The following is a 6,542-nucleotide window of genomic DNA, read 5'->3' on the forward strand; positions in this document are numbered from 1 at the left end:
ACAGTTACAGTGTCAGCCCATGCACTGAAGGGTCTCAGATTTGATTCCAGTCAAGGGCACATACCTGGGTTTCAAGTTCATCCCCAGACCCTTTGGGGCATGAAGGTATGTAGGTGGAGGCAGGGGCAACCAAACCAATCAAGGTGTCTCTCTCACATCAGTCTCTCTCTCTCTCTCTCTCTCTCTCTCTCTCTCTCTCTCTCTCTCCCTCTTTCCCTCCCTCCCTTCCAATCTCTCTAAAAAATCAATGTAAAAAAAAAAAATGTCCTGGGATCAGGATTAACAACAAAATATCATCAACAAAGACTTTATACAGAATTTCTTTTTTTTTTAATTAAATCTTTATTGTTCAGATTATTACATTTGTTCCTCTTTTTTTTTCCCCCCCATAACTCCCCTCCTCCCAGTTCCCGCCCCACCCTCCGCCCTCACTCCCCACCCACTGTCCTCATCCATAGGTGCACGATTTTTGTCCAGTCTCTTCCCACATCTCCCACACCCCTTTCCCCCGCAAGAATAGTCAGTCCATTCCCTTTCTATGTCCCTGATTCTATTATAATCAACAGTTCATTCTGTTCATCAGATTATTAATTCACTTGATTCTTAGATTCACTTGTTGATAGATGCATATTTGTTGTTCATAATGTGTATCTTTACCTTTTTCTCCCTCTTCCTCTTCTTAAAGGATACCTTTCAGCATTTCATATAATCCTGGTTTGGTGGTGATGAACTCCTTTAGCTTTTCCTTATCTGTGAAGCTCTTTATCTGACCTTCAATTCTGAATGATAGCTTTGCTGGATAAAGTAATCTTGGTTGTAGGTTCTTGGTATTCATCACTTTGAATATTTCTTGCCACTCCCTTCTGGCCTGCAAAGTTTCTGTTGAGAAATCAGCTGACAGTCGTATGGGTATTCCCTTGTAGGCAACTGAGTTTCTTTCTCTTGCTGTTTTTAAGATTCTCTCTTTATCTTTTGCTCTTGGCATTTTAATTATGATGTGTCTTGGTGTGGTCCTCTTTGGATTCCTTTTGTTTGGGGTTCTCCGCGCTTCTTGGACCTGTAAGTCCATTTCTTTCACCAGGTGGGGGAAGTTTTCTGTCATTATTTCTTCAAATAGGTTTTCAATATCTTGCTCTCTCTCATCTTCTGGCACCCCTATAATTCTGATGTTGGTACGCTTGAAGCTGTCCCAGAGGCTCCTTACACTATCCTCGCATTTTTGGATTCTTTTTTCATTTTGCTTTTCCGGTTGGATGTTTTTTGCTTCCTCGCATTTCAAATCATTGACTTGATTCTTGCGCTCCTCTGGTCTGCTGTCGGGCGTCTGTATAATATTCGTTATTTCAGTCCGTGTATGCTTAATTTCTCGTTGGTTCCCCAATATAAGATCGAGGGTCTTATTAGTTTTCGTGTAGATCTCATTAAGTTTATCGACAGCTTCTAAACAGTTCTTGAGAGACCTTAAAAGTGTGGTTCTGAACTCTATATCTTCCATTGACAATTTTGTCCTGTTTCTTTGTCTCCGCATTTTGTTATGCTTCCTTGGTGTCCAGAATTTCTTGAAATGAGCTCAATGCCTGGTCTCCAGCACACATAACAAAATTCCTTAGGAACCCCAGCCCCCAATTTCATTATCTTTTGCCCCATAACAAAACCTCACTCCACCTTCTGATTCTCTGTGTCATTTTCTTTTAATATTTTTGGCAAGAAAATAATTGTCTGACATCCAGGGTAAATTTCTGTAAACAAATTTTGAAAACAAATTGGCCTTTGTTTCAGCTTTGCCTCCTCGTGGAACAGCCTACTCAAGCAGCCCCTTGTTCTCATCAGCCCTATGACCCTGACTTATCCTAAAAGCATGTGCTCCAATCCGTATGCTTATGACCTCCTGGAGGGGTAATCACTCTTTCCCATGTGTCCTCACATTGCTATAGCGTCTATTAATACCATTCAGAAAACTCCATTAGTGAAATTACACTCTCAACTAATAGGAAACTTCTGCTAGATAAAACCCCTAAGTGAGAGCATCCTTAGTGTTGCTGTGTTTAATGCTGCCATTCTGCCAAGCTTCCCCCATGCTGTGTTTATTTGCACAGTTGGTGTTCTGCAGCCAACCACAGGATGCGACATCCTAATGTATCTTGTTTCAACCCATCCCTCTGGCTGGTCAAATTCAGAATTCCACCAGATTCTATTATTCCATGTATTCAGTATTTATCACAGCTATACATTTGATGTGTGTACCTTCTATATTTTCATTGTAAAATTAGGGCTAAGTTCTGTGTCAGGCCACAAGAAAATTCTCTCTATTGATGTTAATAACCTTGAGACCGCCATTCAACAGGTTATCAATTAACCTAATCCTTCTCCCTTGCATGATTGACCTGTATTTTGCACTAAATGCCTTGTTGAAGTACAGAGACATGGTTCCTTCCTTCCTGATTCTTCAGCCCAGGAACTTATGTGTCAATTTCTTCCTCAGTAAAGTCCGCCCAGCCTCCCAGGCTCCCTACTTCTCTGCTGTGAAGGTCTCATAAAACTTGCATGTAAACATCATCCTAAAACATTTTTAGAGATTGATATCACGCCTGACGGTACGTTTTGAATAATCCAGCTTCCCTTTACAACTGAAAAGATCATACCTCTCCTATTTTCTAAGATTTCTCAAAGGCTGCCAGTGAGAGAGGAGGCTCTTAAGGAGCTTAGGGTCCATTAGAGGAACAATGGGTCCATCAAGAAGGCCCAAGTCCCTGCCTCCTGGTATTTATTCCTTGGTGTAACACTCTGTCCTTGAGTGTGGGTAGTACTTGCTTCAAACTAATAGAATATTATAAAGTAAAGGGATATGATTTCTATTACTAGGTTATACGAGATTGTGATATCTTCTTCACTAATAAACCCTATTGTTTCTCAGCTGGCATACTTGGATAAAATAAGGGGCCATGTTAGAAAGGCCTACATGGCAAGGATTTGGGGGTAGCTTTTGGATACCACCCAGCAAGCAACTGAGGCCTTCATGCTAACAGTCCCCAAGGAACTGAATTCTGTCCATCACCACCTTGGATGGAGACCCTTCCCCAGCTGAGTCTTCAGATGTGACCCCAGCTTCGGCTGACACCTTGGCTGCAGCCCATTGAGGAATCTCAGTAGAGGATCCAGCTCAGCTGTGTCCTGCTACATAACAAATTATTACAAAACTAGAGGCCCAGTGCATAAAAATTCATGCACTGGAAGCGGTGGGTCCCTCAGCCCAACCTGCCCCTCTCACAGTCTGGGAGCCCTCATGGGCAGGAGGCGACCTGGTGATCAGGGGAAGGCAATGCCTCCATCACACCTCTGCTGCTGCCACTGCTGGCAGCACAAGCCTGGGCAGGCCCTGGTTACCTGAGCCTTGGGCGGCCCTGGGCAGCTTGGGGGCTGAGGGGAATGGGGCACTCCGGAGGCAGAAAGGATTGGGTGCCGCCATCTAGTGACTGTGGGTGCTGCCATCTTTGAGGGCAGGGCAATCAATTAGCATATTCCCTCCTTATTGGCTGTGGGTGCCGCCATCTTTGTGACAGTATGAGGGTCAATTAGCATATTCCCTCTATATTAGATAGGATTAGCAGCTTGAAACTAATTCAGGGAGACAGGTTAAAAGGCAGTTATAATTCAGCATAAGGAGATAGGACATAAAGATTCCTAGGAGACCATGTGATAGAAGGCAGGTAGCCCATCCCAAGTGTGTTAGAGATACTTTTACAACGGCCTCTATATGGTTTTATAATGATGTCTGAATATTCAAGAATTGTATGAAAGTGTACTTCGTTAAAATACATATTTAATTGAGTAGCTATAATGTGCAAGGCACAGTTATAGGCATTATGAAAAACACACACAAAGTAATCTCTGCCTTTGTAGAGATGACATTCCATTAGCAAGATAATGAACTGATTAATATAGAGAATGAAGATCATGTTATATGATGAGAAACACTGATTGAGAGGAGTAGCTAGTGCAGACCTTTGCTAAGTATGAAGCGATGGCACTGCGACATTTCTTCATCTGTATAACAGACTCCTAACCCCCCTCCTCCTTTGAGAATCTACAATTTCTAATTTTTCTGGATGTTGGTGCACGTTTTCTCCCCCTTACTTACTCCCTCTTCTATTTCCCACGAAAGCCAGTACTGAATAATAACTGCTAACCACAGTACCCAAGTCCTAAAAGGACAAAGTAAGACTTTTTTCCTCCCAGAGCAAATCCCATTTGTCAGCACCACCCTGTAGCTGCACCGAGAGAGATGCTTGCTGAGTTTTCTCTCAGGGCCCAGCAGCTAGGACGACAGAATGAGAGAATTTTTCTTTCCCATGCTGAGTCAGTTACCACACAGGAGGAACAGGTGTACCAGCCCTTCAGCATCAAATACCATCTGAGAAAACACAGGATTATTTTCAAGAATTTAGCTGGAAGGGAAGAACAATAATTATTGAAACAAAAGCTAAGAAGAATTGGATGCAGTCCAAGTTATTCTAAAAGGAGATTTAACTAAAGAGAGGACAAAGTTCAATGAGTTCTCTGAAGCAAAGAGTGACTCAGGGTCATGAGAAAGATGTGAATATACCTTGCATGGGGATACAATGTCACCCACAGACAGAATCCTGCCTGTACAGGTGGGAATCCATTGTGAAACAATAAAAAGAAACTTTCACGGATAGACTTGGAACCCATTTCAACTTGACTCCACCACCCATATGAACAGAACAGACAAAGATGGCCTTTGGGCTGTTAACATGACCCCTAAAGAATCTGGTTAAGTCCATGCCCCTTCTCACTGGCCCACAGGGGCAAGGTCATTCTCAACACCCTGCCTCTGTTCTGAGGCTGCTCTCTGCCCTGACTCCCCAACCAGTCCCCAGGGCAGCTGAGGCCTCCTGCTCTGGGCCTCTGCCTGCCTGTCCCAGGGCTTCCATTGCAAGCAGAGACTGCAGCTCAACACGGGGTCTCCTTATACTTACGCCCTGCGGCTGGAACATTATGACAAGGCCGTCGCCAAGTTGTCAGCTAGGAGACCAACTGAGCCATGCAAGACTTGAAGTCCCAGCTGAGGATCCCCCAGAGCTGCATGGGACTCCATTCTTCCCCCGACTTGGGTCTCAGTTCCAGGGTCACCTCCTCAGAGAGGTCTTCTCTGCTGGATCACTCTACTCAAAATAGCTCTTCTTCATCTCATACCTGTTTTAATTTCTTCGGCACAATTGCCACTCTCTGAGAAGATCTTACCGAATCATTTATGTTTTCAAGCATATTGCATTATCCAACACTGCCCCGTGCAGCCAGAGAAGCTCCCAGCATGTAGGTGGTGCGCGATAAATATTTGTGGAATGAATGTGATTGACCTCTGAGCATAGTTACATTGGCTAGTTGTGTTATTCTCTGTCCTGAGATTCTGTGAACTCCAAACTGTTTCTAAATTCTTATTAAAAGTTGCATCCTACACTGTGCTCAGCTCTGGGGAACTGACAGACCCATCTCACACAGGAGCAGAGTAACAGCAATTTTCATCCCTCCCCTCAAGGCCCTATTGATTACAGCAGTGACAGTTTTCAGCAGGTACAGCCATGCTCCCCTGAGCGACATATCTAATCACAAGGAAGGCAGCAGCACAGCAGGCTGGCGTGACCAGCGTCCACAGGGAGGGAACATGAACACGTGCGAGGTAACAGCCCTAGGGAGATTTCACACACGATTGCAGGAGACACTTTGAGGGCACAGCTCCAGCCATGAGCCAGCCAGGAAGAAAGAAACCATGCTGACTATTTACTAGTAAATGGGGGAAATGCAATGTGGGGAACTGGTATTCAAATTGTGGGAGCATCTGGGAAGCCAACCAGGGAACGATGGAGCCACCAGAGGTTCGCAGAAACAGGCAGCCACTGCTTGCTGCTCATGTAGCTGAGACAAGGAAGCCACAGGCCAATTTCAGCCCAGAGCTCGTGGGGGCGTCCCTGGCAGGGGCTGCAGGCATGGTGGGCCCTCTGGGTGAGAGTTAGAAGTACTGACAAGATAGAAGCTGCTGTTGCCTTCCTCAAAAAAGGAGGGAAACACACCCGGACACCTCCCTCCATTTCTAATCCTCCCCTCAGTGCCTCCCAATTCCCAAATCCAGCTGGCAACCAGCAGACAGGGAAGCCAGGACACAGTCTACAGAGGGAAGCCCTTCCAGCTGCGATCTCAACAAAAGGTTAAAAAGGTTCTGAGAACCAGCAGTATCATCAGTCAACCCAGCTGCTCCTGGCCCAGGGTCCTAAATTGCATTGCCGAAAGCAGCCTCTTCTGTATTCCTTGTAGATGGGGCCAGAACACTGGATTTCTTTGCTTGTTTGTTTGTTTGTTTGTTTTTTTATTTTTCAATTACAGTTGACATACAATGTTTTATTAGTTTCAATGTACAGCATAATAGACATTTATCTAACCTATGAAATGATCACCCCAATAAGTCTAGTACGCATCTGACACCATGCATAGCTATTACAATATTATTAACTATGCTAGAGGCCCAA

Source organism: Myotis daubentonii, chromosome 1 (genome assembly GCF_963259705.1).
Source record: "Myotis daubentonii chromosome 1, mMyoDau2.1, whole genome shotgun sequence".
In the NCBI taxonomy this organism is placed as follows: domain Eukaryota; kingdom Metazoa; phylum Chordata; class Mammalia; order Chiroptera; family Vespertilionidae; genus Myotis; species Myotis daubentonii.